The 24,802-nt window shown below is 39.6% G+C and overlaps 1 protein-coding gene across 1 annotated transcript in view; it reads right to left on the minus strand.

Annotated features, from left to right (window-relative positions):
• lsamp (limbic system associated membrane protein) overlaps positions 1-24,802 on the minus strand; it is a 1,200,168-nt gene that overhangs the window by 1,150,527 nt on the left and 24,839 nt on the right. The gene's annotated exons all lie outside the window — the stretch shown is intronic.

Here is a 24,802-nt window from a genome sequence, read left to right on the forward strand (position 1 = left end):
TTACTATAAAGTAGTGTGTGAGTCTAGTGTGGATTTCTGGCATGTCAACAGGTTTACTACAATATCTTTGTAAATAATTTTCAATTTCCATTTTATTCAATTGTATGTATAATATTTAGAAGAATCTTTGTGTAAAAATGCCATGTAGTGTTTGATTATAGGCGGCCATGTTGATTTTAAGCCTAAAAACAACAAAAATGTCAACTATAATCCCTGTCAACTATGCTACAAAAAGTCCTGCAATTATATATTAACCCAGATATTGCTTACAGTTGGGATCCGTTGGACTTTTTATATATAATACTAGTGAAAAGTTTGGACATATTTTCTCATTCAATGGTTTTTTATTTATTTGTGTTATTTTCTACATTAAAGATTAATACTGAAGATTCACCCTATTTTTGTTTACCACATAATTCCATATGTATTCTTTTATAGTTTTGATTTGATTAATCTACAAAGTACAAAATAATTGAATAAAAAACATTGAATGAGAAGGTGTGTCCAAACTTTTAAATTTGTAAATAAAACGACACAAAAAGTCCAGGTAACCATGTGAGGGTCTGTGCTGTTGATGGAGAAGAGAAAATCTTTCAGTAGGTTCCTTTATTTCCTCTCCCTCTAAAAGCACATTTATAGGTGTGGGTTTCAGTTTTAGTCTTACAGCTCTAGTTTCCTCTGTTGTTGCTCTCTGTCCTGGATAAAGAACTATTTCCAGTGACTCAATCCCAGCGGTTTCAACACGCTGAACTCTCAGCTGATTATATGTGACTTTGAAGGGTGTTTGACTGTTTTGCTCCTTTTTTAATACTCCATTTCAGCCAGGGGAGGGTTGACACAGTGATGCAGTGGTTAGTGGGCTGGGCCTCTCTGTGTGGAGTTTCCATGTTCTTCCCAATTTTCTGTATGGCTTCCTACTACAGAATAAAGATACATTCTCTCAGTCCTGGCCTCTCACCATTTAAAATTAACAATCATTTTGAAAACGTTCAATTGAGGTATCGCATCTTGGCAGATGCAAAGAGAACCAACATTTTCTGAGCATGTTCCTGCATGTGTCTAGTCAGAAGATACTTCTCGTCAGAGGTATGGATTCAAATGGAACTGTGCATCAGACTGCAAATCAATGAACTCCACTACTGAGTGCAATATCATCATTGCAAGCAACAGTAGGGGAAAAAAGCATCTTTAAAACTTTAGTTGCCCTGAAAACTCCCTGTGCAGTGCCTGTAACATGGAGGAATACCTGTGGAGGTGATCAGCTGCTGGTGTGGCTTCTGTCAGTGTTGGCAAGTGGGTGAGAATTTTTCTCCAGCTTGTGAGAAACTCTTATCAAAACCTTTACCAGATTGCACACTTCAACAGCAAATGCATGATTTCCAATGGATTCTGCATCTGAGAGCTCTGGGATATTGTTGTACTTCTTCTCATAAAACTCCTGAGTCTCTGCTCTGAGGTCCATTGCATGATACCAACATTTTTTATATATTTATTTAGCATTTATTTAACCAGGTTAGTCCCATTGAGATCAGAGATCTCCTTTACAATGGAGACCTGGCCAAGAGGGCAGCAGCATAGTCACATTAAAAACAGTAATCAACAAATAAAATTAACAACATTAAAACTTGCTCGCACATAACACATGGTACAGTTAAATTTGACACCAATCAGTGACTTTTTTCTACATCCATCTCAAACATCCTACATTTCCCCATCACATTTGAACGTCCAACTTGTCCCAATTCAATCCCCGCTTCAGTATGCATTTACCTTGTAAACAAATCTTTCCCAATTGTTGTCACCATCACTGCATCACAGATGGTTCCTTGGTTATCTCAAAATCTTTCCTTATCCTACATCTTACAACTAGAATGTGTTTCACACAACACAGCTCTGGTCCAGGGCCAAAAACAAAGATATTGTGATGATTTTCCATTCTGTTTTTCAGTTGAAACTCCAGTTTTTCTGCTATGTCCTTGATCAGTCGTGTAACCATTTGCCTGGACAGGGGATCATTTTCGAAAGCTCCTTCTACTTCTCCTTGGGGCATATTAGCGTGGCAGAGTCCACTAAGCACATTTTGACAAACTCCCCCTCACAAAAATGGATGGCTGTTTGATAGATAAAACAAAACTAGCCTTGACTGCTCCATTCCTGGGCCTGTTATAGAGGCCTTGCTGCTTTTGCAGCGTAATGTCAAAAGTTACTGAAATTGCACGCAGAAACCTTTTTTTCCACAAACTATCCATGCAGCTCCAAGTGTGATTTCAGTAAATAGATAGTTAGATGTCCATGTTTCGCTACAATCTCCACATTTTGTATCGGTTTGACTTTTTTGTAGCATGAGCAGACATCTTCAAGAGCTTAACAGAACCAGCATTTCTTGCAAATCTGTCTCAGACTCGATATGTTGATACAAAACAGAGAGTCTACATTTTATTTAGAGCATAGTCACATATGTATACATATGCAAGCTGGTGTATTCACCATTACCTTTAAAATTTAAAAAAGTGAAGTGGTATTACATTGCTAATGTATGTCTGATTACTGATTTCTCACTGACCTCATGGGCCAGTCTTAAGGCAGTATATGACATGTGGTTGTAAAATGCTCAGGTCATGTCTAAATGACCAGCAGATATAGATAATACATGGATGTTTCAGCTAAGGGCCTGAGCCATTGAACAGGCCTCTGAACTCCCCAGATATGAAGCTCAACAAGCATCTGTGGGATGCAACTCACAAGACCCAAAGGATCTGCTGCAAACAACCTGGGGTCAGACATCACAGGGCACCTCTAAAGGCTGGGGTTTTAATGCAGTGGCTGATTTCTGTATAACATAAATCATTTACTTGACAGAATATAATCCCGTTTTTTTCTCAAAAAATATAGGTTTACATCAGTCAAGACGCTACCTCAAGATAAAACTTCGAAACATCTTTGTTCATTGCTGAAGTTTGAATGTATCTGTACACGTCAGCAGGCTAACAAAAGCTGAGGATGAAAAAGTGACAGTCTCAGGATTTTAACATCTGTTTTTGTTCTTTTTTCAGTAAACAAGCATAGCCTTCAGCATCAACTCTACATACTAAAAAAGAGAGAACATGCCAGTATTCAACATGCCAAATTAGCTGAAGCTAACAATAAACACAGCAGCAACGATGCTGGTCAGAGGCCAATTATTTTTTGCCCGATTGGACCGTGACGTTCACCTGCATGCAGCTTGTTCTGAATTACAATAAAGCCAAGCAATGAGAGAAGCCAAAAATATACGCAATGGCAGGAAGCAGCCAAAACTGATGACACCTGACCTTTTGATTTGCCTTCCCGTGGAGGATCATTAAAGTTTTATCTCACTTGTTTGACCACACTGATAAGGTCAAGCATGTAGATAAAAGTTAAAGGAAGGAACTTAGTAAATCTAAAGGACTGAATTTCCTTGCAGACTGCAGATTCGTTGTTGGTATGTCATTCCACAGCTGAGCTGATCTCTAAATTAAAACCAGTCTTTGAAGTGTGAAGAAGAGACTCCACACAGTGACTTCTGAAGAGCAGTATCAGTACGTACACTCACACAGCGTCTCTGCATCACAACTATTATTTAAATGCAATCCTGAATGCTAAATCACCCTCTAACCAGTCTTGGTAATCATCAATAAATTTATGGAAGCTGTTGTGTCCCTGCATATTTTCAAAACCGATCCAGGAAGGAGACAAAAACAGAAATAGCACAGAAAAAAACCCCACTTGGTCTTCAAAAAAGCTTCCTTTCAATATCACAGCGCATGTAAAATCTGTGGACGTGTATGAACTGCAAAATGTACAGTGATGCATTGACAGACTGATGAAGGTAAATGTTTCTGCTGGTTCAGACTTCTATCAGAGCAACATGAGAAAGAGGAAAGAGGAAGAGACGACTATGTTAGTCATAGAGCAAAAGTAAGAAACACAATGCAAAAATTTGCATTGCACCTTTAGAATTTACACTACAAAGTATTAAAAAATATATACAGATACAGCTATTTATACAATGTATGCACATTTATGTCTGACAACGTGATCTAAAAAAATACATATTTAGTCATTCAGAACAATGCTGATGTCTTTGGTATTTTTTACCTGACTGATGTAAATGGTCATTAGTATCACTGAGCTTGATGAGAGACATGAAAAACTAATGCTATATTACCGAGCTCCAGTTGGGAAAAAAAGAGGCAAACAACAAAAAGTATAGTCCTGTCTTTCAATGTTAAGCTAACAATATATTATTACATTTCGTGAAAGGTGCATTCTAACTTGTTTGGGGCTCAAATTAGGCTAGGACTTTGGACTTGTTTCTATTGCGCCTGCATCAACAGGTCCAACCAGCCCACTGGCAGCTGGCTAATTGGGAAGCGCTAGATGCTTTCAATTGAGACACTCCCACTTTTGACAGTAGTGTACCAAAACTGTTTTTTTGACCTCATGTAATTGTCTCTCATCCACACTCCCAGATCCCTCTCAGTAGACTCACCACCATTTTAGACAAGCTCCTATCCTTTGACCCTTCAAGGTCTTTACAAAAGCCCATTTCTCCTGCATGCAGTACATCGACAACAAGAATTTACTGTGTACTCACTCATCTGAGACATTCCAAACCTTGAGATGATCTGTTTTTACAATATCATCAATGTTTCTCACTTCATCGGTGCATGGTCTGAACATTTTGTTCTATATACAGTATACGTGTTAGATGTGCAGAAAATAGCACTGTCTGTGTGGCATAGTGGTGCTTTTGTGTGCGCATCCTTCAATTCTGCACTGTGACAGAGTTTTGCTGGAGCGTGTGTGTCTTTGTGTGTATTACGTCAGTGCAATCCTTTGACAACACCGCTTTAATGCCACCGAGTACAATATCCCCGGGCTACCCGACATGAAAGGATCCTGCGTCTCTGGAGCTGAAAACACACACAGACAGGTAGCTGTGTCTCAAAATATCTTCTGATACTGGATTCAATTCAAACCGGCAACTTCTTCTGACATCTGACATTTGACACATCACTTTTGTTACTTAATAAATGCGTCTGTCAGCGAGATCCACAGACTCACTGACACTGATCGTGTATTCTGTGAATGTGGAATGAGGTTCGACTCTCTGAAGCCTCAATAGAAAAGAAAGTAGGTTATAAAATCTGACCTGCACATCTGTAACCTCCCCTGTCCCCTTTGTTTCAGTATCACATTTACAAATACAAAGTCACAGTTCAACATTTATATTTCCACTCATATTAGTTTGTGTTTTTCTCTTCCAGTTCTTGTCTGTCTGCTACAATCAGCATCAGAACAGATACTGCAGGTGTTCTCCTGTGTATTGAGTCTATGCAGACTCGTGTTCTTGTTCATCGCCTATTTCTTGACCATGTCAGCCATATTTCTGACACATGTAGAGGTATCCTCTTTGTCTGGCTCAGTCAAATATCTCTGTAATGCAGGGATTTGAAAAGTATTTTGAAAAGTGAAAAGTGTTTGAAAAGTATTTCTACAGGAGGTCTAAGTCTACATTTCATTGTGATCTCTGTCATTTTCGTCTGGAGCACTGAGAGCAGCTGATCTTGTCAAACACGATTCACCACACAAACAAACTAAACTCAGGACTGTCAGGAAAAAAAACTGATCAGACTCAACTGGAAGTATATGAAGGGTTCACTTGAAAAAGGCTTCATCTGATATTTCTGTGGTTGCACGGGATGATTTTTTTTATGTTAATTTTGTATCATAAGAGTCACCCAGTAAGAATACAGGGTCCTCGGTTTACGATGTCATCGATCATTACATCGGGAGTGGTTATGGGCCCATCCTCATTTTAACATACAGTGTTTCGTCGATACGTCACAATGTTGTAGTTGATGAGCGGAGCGGATAAATATAGCATCATGCGGCACCATAAGATGGATCTGTTTACAATCTCCGGTTGTACGCCACCCTGGATTGTGCTAGATTCTCTAAATTTTTGCCCTTCATTATGGCTCCCAAACATAAGTCAGACTCTTTTGATGGCAGTGCTTTGTAGAAAAGGAAAGCCATCTCCATGGAAGTCAAATTAGATATAATACAACACTTGGACCAGGCCGAAACACCAACAAGCATCGATCAAATTGTGAAAACAATGCAACATATTGTAGCGACCCTATGTGATGAATGAGTGAGACTTTATCTCATTTTCTTGTAATTTATTGAAGCTTCACACAGGCTACTGTGGGCCGTAGCCAACGCCAAAGTTACTACAAAAACCTGATAACTTGGCTCCAGAATTAGCCGCAGTTCCCAACTCCCTTCGCTTGACACACCAGCACTGCACGGAACAACAACACACACACCGGCACTGCACGGAACAACAACACACACACCGGCACTGCACGGAACAACAACACACACACCCTGTCAAAAGTTTTGAGACGGGTTCTAATTTATTTGAATGAGAAAGTGTCTCATAACTTTTGACAGGGGGTGTACACAACTGGTGACTCAGCCAATCAGAGATGAGCTAACTAAACAAGACATGTCCACTGACATTCGACAAATCTCAAACTGAACAATAAACATTGAAACCTCAGCATCAACAACAATATTAGTTTGTTACAATATTCTGTTATCTTCTTGTATAAAGACTCGTATGGATGGAAGTCGTTGGTATTCATGACTTTTCTGAAGAACTGATCATAATATGATGCACGTAACAGCTTTGTTTACATTTTTACCAGAGTTCCAACTTATGGCAAAAATCGACTTACATCAAAACCACAGGAATGGAACTCTGACGTAAGTTGAGGACCCCCTATATATAGTTTTAGTTCCTGTTCAACTCATTCTCATTTCCAGGGGGATAAATACTGATATTTTTCAAAGCAGCTTTCATCTGAAAGATTTGCAGAAGGTGTTTTTTGCCCCCTGCATAAATATTCAATGTATAAGAGTTTTCCCAGTTTCGCACAGTCTTATAAGTAGGTTGGAGGAATGACAGAATCTCATGAGGAGGTTGGAGGTTCCACGGTGGAGAATATTTTTTCACTTTCATGAACTTAAGTCTTGTTTTCACTTCCAAAACAACTAGGTTAAGGTCAAAAAACAATGACCGCATATTACAAAAAGCAACAAGTACAACTTCTCGTTTTGGGCGAAGTAGCAACTCTGACTGTGAGAATATCTGACTACAGACTAAGAGCATCTATTCTTGACATTCACAGATTTATAGGTGTGTGCACTGACAAATGTTGCTAATTGATACCCAGTGAATTCAACTAAAACACTAAGAGGTCATGACAAAGCGGCAGTATGTGATGAGTTAGTAGTGAGATAGGAAAGTTTATTTGACTTATTGCTTGCACTGTGGAAATCTGAGCAGGAAACAATGCATCGATTTATAACCAGAGCATGTCTGTCTGAAAGATGAGCAGGTTGTGAAAGCGGCAGACAGATGATGGAAATTTCATCAAAGTTGGTCCACGACAGTCTGCTCCTTGACGAACTGAGCCACTGCTGAGCTGTTAAACATCTGCTAGCCTCTGTGTGTAGCAGGTGAAGCATAAAGAGGAAACACGTCCAAAGAGCAAACAGTCCATCAGCACACAGTCACAGCGTCTAAAACAACCGGGCAAGACTGTCTGAATCACCACTTTATGGTAACGAGATGCTGATGGTGTTGTTAACTGCCATTAACTTTGACTTGACTTTGCTGATGCTTGACTGGAAATACAGATGAGAGCAGTGTTGTCTTTCATGATCTGTACCTTCTCTCTCTGCACACTAATCATGCAAGCATCGCCAATAAACTTGACCCAGCGACTGTGTGTTAATGACCCGGCTGATCTAATCTGATGCTGCATACAACCTTTGCGGCATCAGGCTTTAACACACTGAATGATCAGCTCCAATTATTATTCTATGTGACACTGCTTATTAGCTACCACTTAGTATTAACCATGATACATGGCTCCAGTCTATAAAAGAGAAAAAAAACATCTTTTACATGAGAGAAATCCCATCTAGGTGCTTAAGTATATCAAATCTATGACTGTTCTCTGTAAAATATAACCAAACAGCTGTGACAGTTCCAATCTAAAGCTCTCCTAATGTGCTGGAGCAGATTGCTGGGTATTGAGAACGACATGACTGAAGGAGACAAGGAGTTTTGTCCTGGTTTTAAGGACAGAATATGGAGGTTAGACTGTGTGTGGCCGCTGTGCAGAGGGAGAGAGCCGAGATCCAACCACTGACAAGACACAAGAGAGCAGTTCCAGCCCGCTGGCTCTGGCAGAAGACCATTTGGGAGGCAGGACAGGTGTTCAGCTTTACAGCAGCAATAGGGAAGAATGGAAAGATATAAGAGGAAAGAACCAAGGACTGGACACTAAGGAGACACATCATCCCTCTGGCTGACCAAGAGAACACACACTGACGTCACAGTGGCACAAAGGTCCCGTCATGTGAGGATGTGGCCTTTATTTAAAGTGAGGCCTGCCGGGTAGTGGCCTGCATAAGGTATATTTGCCCTGAACAGAAAATTGGTTTCAGACTTCAAATATCTCAGTCCATTGGATGAACATAATCATAATAATGAACTTTATCTTGGTACCTAAATTCCATGAGTGCCTCGACCGTGTTATTTGAACCACACAATCATTAGTTTAATCTACATTGTTTAAACAAGTTAAAACAACAAAATTCCATCTTGCCGTATGAACTTATCTAAGTCTTGACCGTGCTATAAATGTCAGTGTTGTTGAATGAGCAAATATAGATTCGGTTTGTCATGCTAATAACAATCTTTTTGGTTCAGTTAGAGTTGTGTTCATTGTTTGTACAGACACGAATTAATCAGCATAAAAAAAGAAAGACATAAGACAAATCAATTCACATTTTTTAAAACATTCGATGTAATTTTACATTCGAATCAGAAATTTTTTAATGCATGACGTAAAACACAGTGCCATGTAAAATACAGTCGAACCAGTTAACCTTTCATGACTTGAACATGACATCTATCACTTGAAAATCTTTAATGCGCAAATGAACTACAACAGAGAAAGAGAAATGCCATTAAAGTAAATCATACAGAATCCTATCCTTTAGTTCTTTAAAAACAATTGGCACATAAGATATATGCAGTCTTTTTGGATTGTTAATAAAATGTACAATATAAAATAAAGTCTCCGTAAAGTCGCAGACTGCACAGGAATCATCAGTGATTGGCGGTGGTTTCTACAATTGTTTTAGCCCAACAATTTATGTCGTAAAATCAGTATGGATTGTTTTCAAAGACCCAACTATCTGTTCCAGCAACATGTAAATATAGTAGCCACTGAGATGTCCTCATGACATCTAATTTAAACTTTAAAAAATAAATAAAATCCTCAATTCATGCTCAGGCAAAGACTTACTGTAGTCTCCCACAAGCTTATTTACTCAAACTTGTTGCTTAACTACAACCAATGCTGCTGCTCAATTTGACGATTAGGACATTTGAAAGGGCTTTATACATATAAAAAAATGTTCTACAGTTTGCATTAAATGAATATCAAGCAGCCACAAGTAGCTATATATACATTAAGAGCATCATCAAGGCTAGCCAAGATTCGCAGGTCTATTCTATGCCTTTTTAGTTCCTCATGATGCATTTACCTCACTTTGTATTCCTTCACAATTTTGTTGGTAGTCTTCCTTCAGGTAGATGCAGATGAACTTGAGGATGCATGTTTGTATAGTATGTATTGTGCCATCCTGACAGAAATAAAGAAACCAATTATGATGGTATTCAGCATGTTTTTGAAAGAAACTTGAAGAAAATAAAAGGCTTAACATTCTAGACATGCAATTAGACGTTTTGCAATTTTGACCCATCATTTGGTTGGAAATACATTGGTTTCAGGAGCCCCAAAGGACTAACAGCTAACATCTACAAAAAAATTCAATGAAATCAAACACAAAATAGGGTAATTTAGGGTATGAGTGATTGTTCATTCTTACCAAAAAAAGCAGTTTTACCTAATATATCCTCACTTGTGGCTATGGCTTATAGTGCACACATGACTTAAGAGTTGCGAATGTGTTCAGCTTTGTACTCTGGGCATGTATCTGATACATACATGGCAAATTACACTCCTAAAATTGATATCACAAAGGCATTTCTTCATGAAAATTATTTCAAAAGCACAGGTCAAGTCATTTCAATACAAACCCTGGAAATGTCCACAATGACATGTTTGATCTTCCTTCCACCTGCTCCACCTTTACATCTAAAGATCTCTATCAGGTAAGGAGAGTACAATGAAGAATGTAGAAAGCAGAGACACAGTTGATATGCATTTGAATTCATTATCTATCTTTAGAACATTGAGGCATGTGCTACTCATCCAGTCACAACAGCACAGAAACAGGACACAAGATGAATCAACACTGAATTACTCTTTGCTCACTGTAACTCTTTGAATAGAAACATCTTGGACAATGGAATGAAATAATTTGTCAGATTTGACAGAAATTGCCTTATTTTTCCCCATTCTTGTGTGCGCTGAAACCTGAGCACATCAAGGACGTTTACCTCTTTCTCACTGAATAAAGCTGGCTAGTCCTCGCTGAACTTCTAGCCTCCTGTATGTGACAGTCTTGTCCATTTTTGCTGTCACTCTATGGACACTGCTTACTTTTTCATGCTTGCAGAAAGCAGTGCAATTCTCTCAGGAGGAGCAACACAAAAACATTCCAAACGCTGGTTTCCAGAAGGGCAGACGCGTATTTATTTGAAAGAGTAAGTTTACAACGGCATAACATGTGAGGGTGGTTAAAAACAAATGGGTGTTAGTAAAATAAAAATGAATAAACAGAACTAAAAGTGAACTTCACGTTGACATTGATGGCCATTCCAACCAGGAACAATGTAAAAGATCATCAATACGAAAAAAAACTCTTCCTGTTCACCTCTTAAAACCCAAAAACACACCGCAGTGGCACCCTAAAATAAAACTACCAATGTTGTTGATACCCACACCGGTGGGCTGCTATTTCTTAAATAATTTTGTGTATTGGGTGTCCGACGCCTGTATACCTCATCAGGTTAAGCAGGCGACCCATGTACAGGGGGTTTGATTCCTGCCCGCGGCCCTTTGCTGCATGTCTTCCCCCTACTTTTCCCCACATTTCCTGTCACTCTTCACTGCGACTATCACAATAAAAAGGCAAAAAAAAATTCAATAAATAATTTTGTTTATTTATCCATATGCGGCCGAATGGGATGAGCGTTCAACCATTCATCAGCCCTGTACAGGCACGCAGGCCCACATGTGTCACACGCACGCACGCTCAGCCCCGCACGGACCCTGGAGGTGCTTCTCAACACTAAAAAGAATCAAGACCTTCCTCAGGAACACGATGTCACAGGATCGTCTTAATGCACTGGCCATGGTCTCTATGGAAATGAAACTTGTCAGGGAGACCCCAGATTTTAACCATAGAGTCATTGAGAAATTTGCATGCCTCAAAGACAGAAGAGCAAAGCTTGCATACAAAAAATAACACAGATGTAGAGGTGCTGCCTTTAATCTCTAAAATGTGAGGATTTACTTTTATGTCATTTAATAATGTAAATAGAAATGTTAGTTGACACAAGTGGCACTTTAGACTGAAAGCCTGTTGATTCTCATATGTTCTGAAATCTGAGGAATTACTGTTTTTCTTTATTTTCATTGTAAATATTTAATGTTAGTTGACAGGAGCACTTTGGGCTCAAAGCCTAAGATAAGATAAGATAAGATAAGATAAGATAAGATAAGATAAGATAAGATAAGATAAGATAAGATAAGATAAGATAAGATAAGATAAGATAAGATAAGATAAGATAAGATAAGATAAGATAAGATAAGATAAGATAAGATAAGATAAGGTTTTATTTGTCACATGCACAGTTATACATAGTATAATGCCTAATGGTTTCAGTATTTTTTTTTTTTTCAGGCAGTGACAAATTTTTATTGTTTTGATCTTAAATATGCAGATTTGCTGTTTTCTCATTGTCATGTAAGGTTGTTAATGCAAAAGTTAGCTCACAGAAGCAATGTCTGCTTTAAGCCTTATAGTTAGGGTTTTTTTTAACAAAATGTCCAATGTTTATTGGTTTCACAGGTATGGATTTGCTTTTGTTTATTTGATCATGATTTGGTTCTTGAAGTCAAAGTTCTTGGCTTTGACTGGGCTTTCAGTCCAGTCCAGGACTAGAATCTTCATGGACAATCAACATTTATGCACAGATAATTTTGGCCTCTTCTACAATCATGGTATAGTTTACAATGTATACGTAATTTGTACCTAGTTCTCTCTCGTCACAGTGTCTGTACTGCCACATACACTTCACTGCAAGAAAAAGACAAAAATGGGTATGCAAATGGCAAAATCAATCTAACAAATGACTTAATTCACAAACCAATGCTGCTAATTTGCACTATGCTGTCATGGCAACACGATTGCTCAACATTACATGAATCAAAAATAAATTTGACCATCAATAGCTTTTGTTTTCAATGAATTTCAACTGTCACTAACCTTCCAAACTTTAAATGTAGAAATATGTGTACATACAAGATTTTTCTGACAAAAGTATTAACATACCATTAAAAAAACTGCAGTGCATACAAACGAGCAATCAGAAACAGATGAATTTCCAGTCAACATCTGAAAAAAATTTGAAAAATTGTTTAAAAACATTCCGCATATACAACAGGAGTAATATTTCTTTTATACATGTGTGCTATTTGTTCAGAGCAAATAAGCTAACACACAAACGCGAGAATTTCACAATTTTAGAATGTATGTAACTCAGAACTTGTGCAGTTGCTACTTCAAATGTCTTGCCGGCCATTACAGCAAAAAAAAAAAATACATATATATGAACACTATTAGTGCCAACATATGCTAATAAATTATAACAGGACAAAATGAGCGCATGTTTAATGAATATATTAAAAATTTCCACAGGTGACGTCACCTGAGGAAAATTGTCAGGCCTATTATTTATCTCTGTACAGTACGAAATTACTCATTTTATCCAAATACTTTTTTTTTTAGTAAAATACATAAATAAATCTTGCTCTATAGCTTGCACAACTGAACAACTTTAACTCCCACCTGAAATCTACTGCAGCTACACTGCACCCTGGCGACTTTCCTCAGAATATGGCCACTTTCCAAATCCTCCTGCCGCATTTTTTATTTATTTTTTTGTTAAAAGCAACTAGCCACAAATCTAGCGACTTTTTCTGGTGTTTTTGGAGACTCTGACATGAAAGCGCGTATCTTTCTGCAGTTACTGTCCTCAACGAGCAGCGGTTGCTGCTGTGAGCTCCTTCCCGTCCAGAAGCACACAGGCTGTCAGACTACTTACCACGCAGCAGTCACAGCAGCAGTCCGATTGCAGGAGACCCGTACCACTCCACGTCCAGACGGCAACTGAATCGCGCATGCGCAAAGCCGCTGCAGTTCCCGTCCATAGACTGTACATGTTAGAAAGACTGCGCCCTCTTTTGCCTTCTCTCCTACGGTCTCCTCTCCTCCTCCCCTGAGACTCAGCAGTACATCCAATCGAGCTAGACCCTAAGCACCCATAAACCACACTACTGATAAAGGACTACGACAATCGACTGTGTCATCCCGGACCAGAGAATCTATAGAGATAGACGAGTTCTTCATAATAGTACATATACAGTCTATGTTCCCGTCCTGGTTTACAGAGCGGGATGTAAATGAACACGTTTCATCACTGTCACACCAAAATAAATCACTGCATTTGACTCACACAGCCTCTAGTTCTACTGTAAATATATTTAGGGTGTTTTTGTTTACTCACTTAAGTTCTCAGTCCCACAACATCATTCCTCTCTCCTATAACGTCCGTTAAAATTAAATGTAAACGGTCAAACTATGCGCTTACATCATTTTGCGATTTTTAGGACAGACGAAATATTTAAAAATGTGTCATTTCCCCCAGTGGTGAAATGAACTATTGTGCAAAAATAGCCCAGGAGTGTCATACCTTAGTGCAGAGTGATGTATGAAGCTACCATTTAAACAATGAACATATGTAGGCATAACACTGTTCACAAACTTGCGTGCTTTATCGATTTTGGCTGGATTGGCACCAGTCTTCCACCTACATCTCTGAGTGATGCCAGAGAAGATGATGCTCATCCCTGGATATCGTAAGCAGTGGTGGTGCAGGTCCTCTTTCATTGCATCAACAAGCTTTACACTCGAGATGGTCTCCAGTTCATTGCCACCACAGTGGATGAGAAGGACATCTGGTACTGCTCTTCCCCGTAGTGATTGATAGAAAAAAGGACAGAGGCCTCTCCACCTCAGACCACCCCAGCCGAACCAGTGGATGAGGACCCCATGAACGCCAAGGTTGCTCCCAATGTGCCACTGAAGCAGGACATCATCAATGCACTCATGTTGCCTCCATTTATCACTTCCTCTAAAGAGAGGCAGTACTCACAAGAATCACCAGTCATTTTCAACCTCTTACTCTTCAGCAAACACCCAGCATGACATTTCTGTGCCACAGTGCAGCACAGAGACAAGCCGAGCTTTCACTGAGAATAATCTGCACTCAAAACAAAATGACTTCTTTCATTAAAGGAGAATAATGCAGGATGTTCTCCTTTTGTGCCTCCGTCAGGCACCGTCTTTTTTTCTCTGAGGTTCAATTGTCATAAAACTAATTCCTAAACTTGTCTCTGCATATCCCCATTTTTTCTCAAACCTCTTCATTTATTGTGCGTGCTGGCTGATGTTCGGCTGTAAATCTGAATTGTAGCCTCCCGCAAGGAATTCATCATGCAGCATACTTTACCCTGATCGCAGCAACGGCAGCAGAAACTGCCCCACTGATGCAACCAGAGCTACAAGCTACAAGTTATTACCGGTTACAGAGAGGGGGGAAATGACAGATAAAGAAAAATGACAATTCTCTGCAGATATTCAGCAGCACAGGATGACCACAGACCAGGGATTGAGAGTGCAGGTGGACTTCATACGATTGATACATGTGTGGAAGTGCCTCATTTATTGCCCAGAGGGATTCACTGAAATGTGAGAGCTACAGTATGTTTGGGTGTTGCTGGCCATAATATCACACTCCCTGGTTAATATCTACAGAAGTGAATGCAGCCCAGACACAAGAAGCTTCACATGTGACTAAAATGTCAAGTGGTCCAGTTTTATATGATGCTGCAGAGCCAGCTGTAATGCCACAAACAGGAGCAGAAAGTACCTGTAACTCTAAGAACCCGTTATATCATTAGAACTCCAATACACGTGCGTAATGATAGTCCTTCGTATCCTTCTCTTTCTCCCTCTCTCTCTCTCTCACTGCTGGCCTCCTCTTTTCGTGGATATCATCATGTGGCTCAGAGCACAGCTCATATCTGAGTGAGCCGCTGATTATGAAGCACCATCAAACCTGAAGAGATGGAGTCGAGCGTAGCAGTATTTCACACTGCAGTGACCACACAAGAGGCTCATGGCCAGACCGAGCTGCCGCTTCTCCTCAGCAGGCATAGTGAATCCACTGAATGACAAACTTTAAATGGAAATGCCGTCTTCACTGTCGAACGGGAGACGTGCGTTAACATATAGAATGCTTCACACTTCACAGCATCTACATGCACAACCTTAACAGCTTCACCTCCTACAAGCTGGATTGCTCTGTGCATTGGTCAAACCCTATTTTGTCTCCGGGGGGAACCTCAGTGAATGGATGTAATGGATGACTGCGTCTGAGTATTATCCAGGCACATTACTAATTTAAATTATTCAAATTATTCAGTATCTGTGCTTTTCCCGTGATAACAGTATCTGCCGAACTGCTCTCTTTGTGGCAGAAATTATGCATAGTGGATTTGTCCATAAAAAGTGCAAGGCTTGCAGAACAAGAACAACCTTCAAGGAATCTGCATGAGCATGAAACTAAGAAAATTCAAGACCAATAAACCAAAATCCTGAGCAAACACTTTCTACAAGCCATTTCTCTTCAGCAGCTTGCATCATTTTTCTGCCTGTCAGTGTTAACTTAAAGCGCTCTACTACAAGTGAAATGCTGAAAGAACTAGAATAGGACAAAACTAAGCTGCATTTATTTGCAGAGGTTTTTTTTCTTCTTGTGAATGCATTTAAAACAGAATTTGCAATGAAGCATATGCTCTTGTTTCATGCACGGAAGAACTGCAATACATCATTTTATTAAACAAGCACACGCTGGGTTGTTTACTGTTATTTGTTGTGGAATATGCAACTGAAGCTCCAAGTTTATGTTTTATACAGTCATAAAACATTTTCAATCTTCTCTCGTCCTGTAATCACTTTTTGTAGATGATATTCTTTTGTATATTTTTTCACTGCTCTTTTTGAAAATTCCTCTAAGCTCACAGTGTGTGGACGTTTCAGCCTCTAAATGTAAAGTGAAGATGCCATGAGTAGTTTTTATCAATTAACTACATATTAAGTGGAAAAGGAAAAAGTGAACAACATCAAAAGTCATCTAACATGACCTACTGTCCTAGGTACACTTGTGGACAGTTCTTCAAGCTGCTTTAGCACTTAGAAGAGTTCTGTAGACGTCATCTGTTTCAGTTGTTTCAGCCTCTATATGTCATCCCAGACTCACTCATGATGTTGACAACAGGGATAAAACTGGGGCCTGAAGCAGGTTCAATATATTCAGGGTATGTCATCTGGCTTCACTTAATCTAACAGGACAAGCACTCAGAGAGCGCATTATTCCACAAAGACTGCTCAGTCGTATCACTTCCAACGGACAGAATCTTTAATAAAAAATGACCTTGCGTTGAGCACAGGCATGTGTTATGCATGTGTAGGTTATGTATGGATACCTATTCATGTGACCTAAATATGTAGCGCACAACGGGAATCGATGGGACTCAGAAACGCCCCCACAATTTAATCAATTGTTCCCTGTATGAGTTCCGACAGATAAGTGGCGATAAGTCCACAGCAGATGGTTTTTAGTAAGATTACAATCATGTGATCTTTAGAAGACAGCTGACGTAGTGTTTACTTGTTGTCATAGTTACAGTGATGCTGTCCCGCTATCTTAGCCTAGCTGCGCTAGACCCAGGGTCTGAAGACACAAGGGTCTAGGAACTCTCGACAGGGAGGGAGGCGGGCTAAAAGGTTGTCTTTCAAATCACTCTGCAGCAATTGGGTAGGTATACAACCAATCAGTGCAACGAATAGGCTGATGTAGTTCCTAGCGCCGGAAATCAGAGGATGCGGTAGTTCGGTGAAGCCTTATTTATACAGTCAATGGGTGAAGCTCAAGTATATTACAGACATGTTAACAGAAAGATTATTCAGAGTCGGTGCTAATGGAGCTCAACGACTGTTGTCGTTTTTGTTGTCGACCCTGGCAGAGAATTAAATTCGTTGCCGTGGGTTATCGAGCGCGGCTAGGCTAGTTGTTTCCGCTTGTTTCTGTCAGAATCGTCGCGCCTCTGTCGTCACTTAGTTACGCCCGCCTTCTGACTCTACACTTCATGGTGATTTGTCGGCCAGTTTTAGGAGCATCCAACCTCGAGGCTTACCGAGGGTAACTAGACCCACCCTGGCAGAGAATTAAATTCGTTGCGGTGGGTTGTCTAGCACGGCTAGGCTACCGCTATCTCGCAATGATACAGAAATCTTTAACAAATCTGTGGATCCAGACAATAAGCTACATCACTGCCAAAATCTAATAAGTTGGTCCTTGTGTCATTTCTGGATTTCCTTGAAAATGTCATCCAAATCTCTCTGAGTAATGTCGCTGACAGACAGACAGACAAATCTACGCCAATCGTCATATAACTCCACCGCGTTTCTTGGCAGAGTAATAACTGGGACAGGCAGGCGTACGAAGCTGGTTATCAACTCAGTAACATCTGGTTTCTGAACCTAGACGGGAGTGTGTTCACATGAAAGAGGCGGAGTTTTCAAAAGGTAACCAATCACAGACATGGACAGATCTACTGGCATTAGAGTGTCCTATTTTAAAAACAAGAAGCAAACTGTAATATTACAGAAACATAAAGATTTTAAACATATAAATAAAAGTAGCACTACTGCAGCAGCTAAAACAGAGGGAGGAAGCTAAAAAAAATGCAGACTGAATAAAAGCGCAAATGATGTGCTGATCAATGTCACTGTCCTTGAGTATAAGCTGCTCAGATGTAGGTTTCTTAGGTTTCTTCAGTTTAATTATCACTAGGCATCACAAGGTTGTACACTGCAGATCCTACTCACTAAAAGAGTAATTATTTAACAATACACATGCAAGTAATAAAAATCTGAGACTAGTGTTTTCTGATAAGTTCTCTCTCTTTTTTTTTTTAGGATTTTATGTCTCTACAAAGGCAAACAGAACAATGAAATGTCTTTAAAATCACTTGCAGCTCCAAAAACTCTGATGTTCCTTTCTCACTATCTCTGCACTGAGCTCCACTGGATCTTTCAGAGCTGATAGCATTTTCCAGGAGAACTGAATGGTCAGCAGGAGGTGCTTTTATTTGCCCTGATCTCTTATCTGGAACATAACCTGCTCTAAGTTAGGAGTAGAGATGTATCGAAACCTGAAGTTAAACCTGAAGTTTCCTCGATAATCTCAAATCCTGCTTCGTAGCAGAGGCCTCAGTTGTTGGTAGATTCAGGGCCCTTCCTGTGGCATTCATGCGAGCCAAAAAAAAAAAAAAAAGCTCTTAATGACTCTGGCTTTATGTTTGGGGTCTTTTCATTGTCTTTATGTGCTCAGCTTTGACTGGTTAATAAGAGAAAATAAGACTGGAAAAGGTTTGGAAAGAAAACGTTAAAAATAAATAGCAAAAGCAATCATTTGACACTTTTGACTCTGGAAACCGATAAATTATCAAATTAGAACCTTCTCTTTCCTACATCTGCCAATATTAAGACTCTTCTCCTCCTTCGTCTTTCTCCTCTCAGTCATGTTTCTACTACGTTTGTAGTTTTTTGTTTTGTTTTCTGGCCATGATATTTTTGTTTCAGGCTTTGATTGATGCATAGATTTAGCTCATTTCAGAAGCTCGAATTACAAACTGAGATGACTGGATGATTATCTAACAAAAACACATTTTTGCCGCCGTGCCTGGAGTTTCCCAAATGACTGCATTTTTCTGTTATCAGTGATGATGCTACAGATGCACTGATGAAAATCGAGCAGAACAGCCTAAATGAAACGGCACATGGACTGCACAGACGAATGTGGAACACCACAAAACACAAATCTGTGCTCTTAACATTTGTTTTCTTTCTTAAAGGAAATGCACAATGACACTATATCACTATTAAAAGTGGAAAAAAAGTAATTCATTTGCACACACTGACTCCTTAAAAGGCTCAGAAAGGGAACTAGGAGTGGACAACAACTGTGCGCACCAACACTACCTGACACTCTGATAAAGCAGAGCATACTATTCTCTCAGCAGGAAAGGAAACATTTAAAAGCTGAAATTTGTTTAGAACTCTGTCTTGTTTAATTTTCAGTCAGAGCAGATGATGAGAAAACCTGCTGTTTTAGTTTTCAGAGGCAAATTTAGATGCGCAAGGATGAGGTTTGGGAGTGATTTTCAGAAAGAACCTTTGCTGCCATTTAATTTAATGCATATAATGACCAAATAAGTAAACATTTAAATATTTCAAATAATCTTTACATGCCAAATATTTGTATTCTTGACAAACAGATAATCTGGTAGTCAGTCAAAGTGCTTGAAACAACCAAACTTAAGACTTTGATCCAAGAGGATTGATGTGAAGATCAGACTTTATGCCATTGTTGTCTGTTCTGTGTGTCACACCTCTAGGCAGGATGCCAGAGGGATATTAGAGCACGCAGGTAAATGGATGACAGTGATCACAACACAGCAATCTGTGTGACTACTACAAAGTGCTGAATAAAACATCCTGTATCACCTGAAAATGTGTCGCTCTCTCCCTCCCCATTGTCCAGCCAGGCTTTCTCCCCTGAGACTGAGCCAAAGCCACAGGGCCAGGCTGCCGTTTTAAACCCCCATCGCTGTCGGTGCCAGTCTTTCTTCTTCCGTTTGGGAAAAGTCCCTCTTCTGCACCGACAGGCTGCTCGTTGACAGTCCGTTGGTTTAGTGGGAGGAATGTTTATGGCAGTAAGCTGAGTAACTCCAGCAAATCTGGCTCAGTGTGTGCGGATGTGTGAAGCTGTGCAGGTTTGTTGGGTGGTGGATTGTTGCGCTCTCCCAGCCTCCTGCCAACTGTGCATCTCCCTTAACCTCATAATGGGTACCACGCACAGTGCAAAGTACGAGAAAACCAAGAGGGGCTTGAAAACATGATTTGTCAAATTTTGATGAGGGTCTCTAACATTGACAGTATTTTTGCAATGAATTTCTCCTTTTCTCTATCTGCACTATCATGAATCATGCATTAAATGAAGCCATTGTTGACATACGATGCATTCATGAGCGTGATAAATCACCGATTCACTTTATTAAGGATACAGCTAAGTATAAACATCATATTTCTTGACGCTGACCTCCTTAAAACAAAACAGAAGAAAAAATCTAACTCTCCATGGAGCTGAAAGCCAGCAGCAGCTACTTTTCATCTGTGTTCTTGTTCATATACTCTTATTAAGATTAATAATGCAAACAGAAACTTAATCAAGTGCTTTTAAATATAGCAGATGTCATTTCTGACAAATGAAAAGGTAATGCAGTTTTCACACTGGTACCATCTACTCATGGTCTGGCACAGGACAGATCCTTGTACCGTACAACTTGTTTCTGTGTTTTTTTTCTTGTAAACAAAACAATATCAGAGCTTCTGAGGGTTCCACTTCCCTCTGAAAGCTGGTTTATCCAAACAGTGTTTATTTGGGCTGCTTAGTCTGGTGGGTAAAAACTGGGTTGGTTGAACTGTTATAAATTGAGCTTCTCGGTGCACCATTAGGGCAGTTTTGAACTAAAAAAAAAGTTAAGTTATATTCCAGAGGTTTCTAAACTGCAAAAGAGCAGAGGGGAAGGCATGAGGCAAAAATACTCTGTGAGGTGAGAGGAAGGGACGCATGCAACACAACAGCGGATTAGTTATTGTAGTTTGGCCCACTTTTCAACAGCAGCAGCGATATACAGCACATGGAGGCAATTAAAGTTTGGAAGAAATTGCCTATTTGTGTCAAAAACCAGTGTTATATCTCAGTCAAATCTGAACCCACAGACAGGCTACATTTTCTGTAGATTCCGTGTGACTTACAGACACAGGATTATCTCTTCTATCCATTACAAATAAATATCTATAAGCCCACTTAGAAATCAAAGACACTCCTTCAGTCTGCAGAATGTGCTTGGGAAGTATGTTTTCAGGTTTTCTTCGGTATCAAAGCAAAGCCTTGATCGCTGTCAGTACATCGAATGGAAAACGCCAAATAGGCACTGCTAATAGTGGATGTGGCATACTTCATTTCAAGATGTAAACAAGAAAAAGGCAAAATGGAATTCCTGGCAGTCAGCACTTTAAACGAACAGACGATTTGGAGCAACAACAAAGTCTCCTTTATCGTACAGCAATAGGAGGCTTGTAATATTGTGTTTCTCATGTAAATAACTTTAAAGTTACAGTAGTTAAGATTGATAGCAGGGTCTAATCCTAAGTTTTTAGTTTTAGGGTTCAGAATGTCTGTATTACATCTTTTTACAAGATTCTAGGATCTAATTTATCCTAAAAGATGATTACGGTGAGGTCTGTAGCACCAAATAATTTAATACAGGGTATCTGCAGGTTTCAGCAAGTCAAATTTAAGACTTTTTAAGACCTTTTTAATGTCCTCTTGAATGAAATTTAAGACTGAATTTTTTTTTTAAAATCCTATAAATACAAGCAATGGTTAGGGATCCCACTGTACGAGAACCTCAATGAAACATCACACGAAAAAGATCGCCAATCCCCTCATTTGAGGTGTAGGACTGATGTTTCACCACAGTGTTCAAGATCCATAACACCTCGGATTTGAGTGTTGCTGTCCCACCAAAGATAACCGTCAGGTCAGTGCTGCTCGCACCGGCGGTAGCAGCACCGGTAGCAGTGGCGGTTGTTGCCAGCTGGGGTGCTGGAGCCACACAAAAATGAGAGATGCCCGGCATTTGTTTTTGGCTCTCTGTCGCCATTTTATGCTTAGCGCCCTGCATGTGCGATTCGACCGCTTTAATTCCCATGGTGCCGAGTTTGAAATCCTTCTTGCAAAGAATGCACCTGGCCTCCTCGAGATTGGCAACAGGTTTCAACCAGCTTTGAAACCGACTGTCCTCCAGCCAACACTGCTTAAACTTGCACTTACCCATCCTGACTGACCGGTGACGTGAGGAAGAAAGGAAAGAAGGAGTCTGCGCGCGACTGAAATCAAACTTCCGGCGCAATTTTTACGTTACTCAAAGTCCCCCTGAGTAAAAAAAACAGACCCAACAATTTAAGACCACTGACTACTGTATTTAAGGAATTTCTAATGAATTTAAGACATTTTAATGCCTTAATTTTAGATACACAAATTTAAGACTTTTTAATACTTTTTAAGGATCCGCGGGTACCCTGTAATAGCTTCACCGACAATGATAATCCTTACTGATATTGGAACATCATCACATTTCCTGCTTATGCTACACTTTTTTTTCAGTGCATAGTCTTTTTTTTCCTCAAAAATGATCATTTTGATGGATATCGTAAACCCAGGGACAACAGCATTCCGGTCTTATTGACATAACAATTCACAATGCCTTGTCAGATAGGCCTCTAATGAGCACTGTAGAGTCCCTACACCTTCCTATCAACACTTTGTACAACAGATTTTCAACAAAACTCATGAAAACAACCACAATCCAACAAAAAACTGACACTAACACTATATTTGAAGGCGCACACATTTACAAGCATTTGTACCACCAGCATATACACCATTTGACACAAATGCTTCCATCTGGTAGAAAAAGATTACTATGTCACTATCAGTGTCAGATTTGAAACATTTTATTGCTTTGCTTCTCAAGATGTTACATTATTTGGTTTTATTACAGTGAAAGAAATACAATGCAATTCTCTGGCTTTAATGTATTATCTGCAAATTGTGATACTATCCAGTGCGACAAGGTCTTTTTGATTGTTTTCTTATTAAATGTATTCATACAACAGCCTGAAAATGCATTCATTTGTATTTACATTCCATTACTAATAGCCCAAATAAGTGGTACACATGCAACACTTGTTAATTCAGGCATTCCTTCAGGGGGGCCAGTGTGTTCAAAGGATACGGCCCACTGACAATGCATATGCAAAGGAGTCATGCATATGCACTGTGTCTAATAATTTCACTTCTTTCACCGCAGCAGCACAGCTCACAAGACATCGAGGGAAAAATATTCTTACACAAAAGGGCAGCCAGCCACAAGACTATTTTCCGTTCCATACCAGAGCGAATCATGATGTGGAGACAGAAATAAATGTAATGTGGCATTTCAAAGCAAGAGGATATGGCAGGAAGAGCTGAGGTTCATGAATCTTTAGCTCCCCAGTAGTGAAAGATTTAAAATCCAAATACTTGCACCTCAGTAGCCGAATGATGACAGTCGCATCCAACTCTGCCACCCATGTTTCCTGTCTGCCTCTTGATTGTTCATCAAGGTGAAAACTAAAGTAAAACATTACTCTGTTCTCTGCTAAGACAATAACATATCGGCTACAGACCAGTAAAACCCTAGCAGCAGAGTGTTTGCTGAATGACGGTGTTTGTATTTCACATTAACATGTTTAATCTTCCTGCTTCCACCCTACTATTGCACACATAAAAGTCTTCCACCCACAATTCCTCTCTCCATCTATTAGAACGCTAGTAGCTTTAATCAGACTGTGCCGCACTTGACTCAGTTGTAATCAATGGCTACACTTAATCAAATGACCGCAGTCTAATGACTTTACCAGGGTTTATGGGTGGGCCTGGTGCACTGCATTAATTCAGCATCAAACAGCAAAGTTAAGTGACTACCAACCAGACACGATCTCTGTTAGGAAGCTGGAAGTGAAAAGCATCTTCATAGAGATAATGTCCATGCCTGGTGACGAATGTGTTTTGGATTCACACTAAAATCCTGCCCAAAAAAACCAACAAACAAACAAAAAAAAACTAGACTGGACACAAAGCCAAATAAGGAAGAGCGAAAATGGTCAGACAAGGTCAAATTGTTAGTGCTAAGGTGTTTTCTTTATTCCGTCAGTTTTCCAGACAGATGTTAAGCATCATAGTCAGAGCAGCTTAAGTGCCTTATGGTGGTGTAACATTTTAGCTGCTGAGCGGGCCATTTCAAGACAGCTATAATAAGGGCTCGTGGGCTTTCTGATTAGCTGTCACTGAAATCGATAAGCAGTTTAGAACCTACTGAGCAGTTCAGGTAGTTAAAGACAAGGATAAATGTAGATAAGTACAGCGCTGGAATCTCCAGCTGTTCTCAACTATTCTGGGATGTCAAAATGACTACTGAGACTTCAGACGTTGGTAACAACCTAATGTGCACTTTTGATAATGTCAGTGATTTACTCGCACCCACGTACTCCTGTTATGTTTAGATGCGACAGCTGAGAAATGTGCTGTCTGAGGGAAAAAAAGTCTCACAATGCAGAATGTAGTTTGTAATGATATGTATTTTTACATATAAAGTGTGAAAAAAAAACTGTTTATTTACATAATTGTAAACATACCACA

Source organism: Acanthochromis polyacanthus, chromosome 13 (genome assembly GCF_021347895.1).
Source record: "Acanthochromis polyacanthus isolate Apoly-LR-REF ecotype Palm Island chromosome 13, KAUST_Apoly_ChrSc, whole genome shotgun sequence".
In the NCBI taxonomy this organism is placed as follows: Eukaryota; Metazoa; Chordata; class Actinopteri; family Pomacentridae; genus Acanthochromis; species Acanthochromis polyacanthus.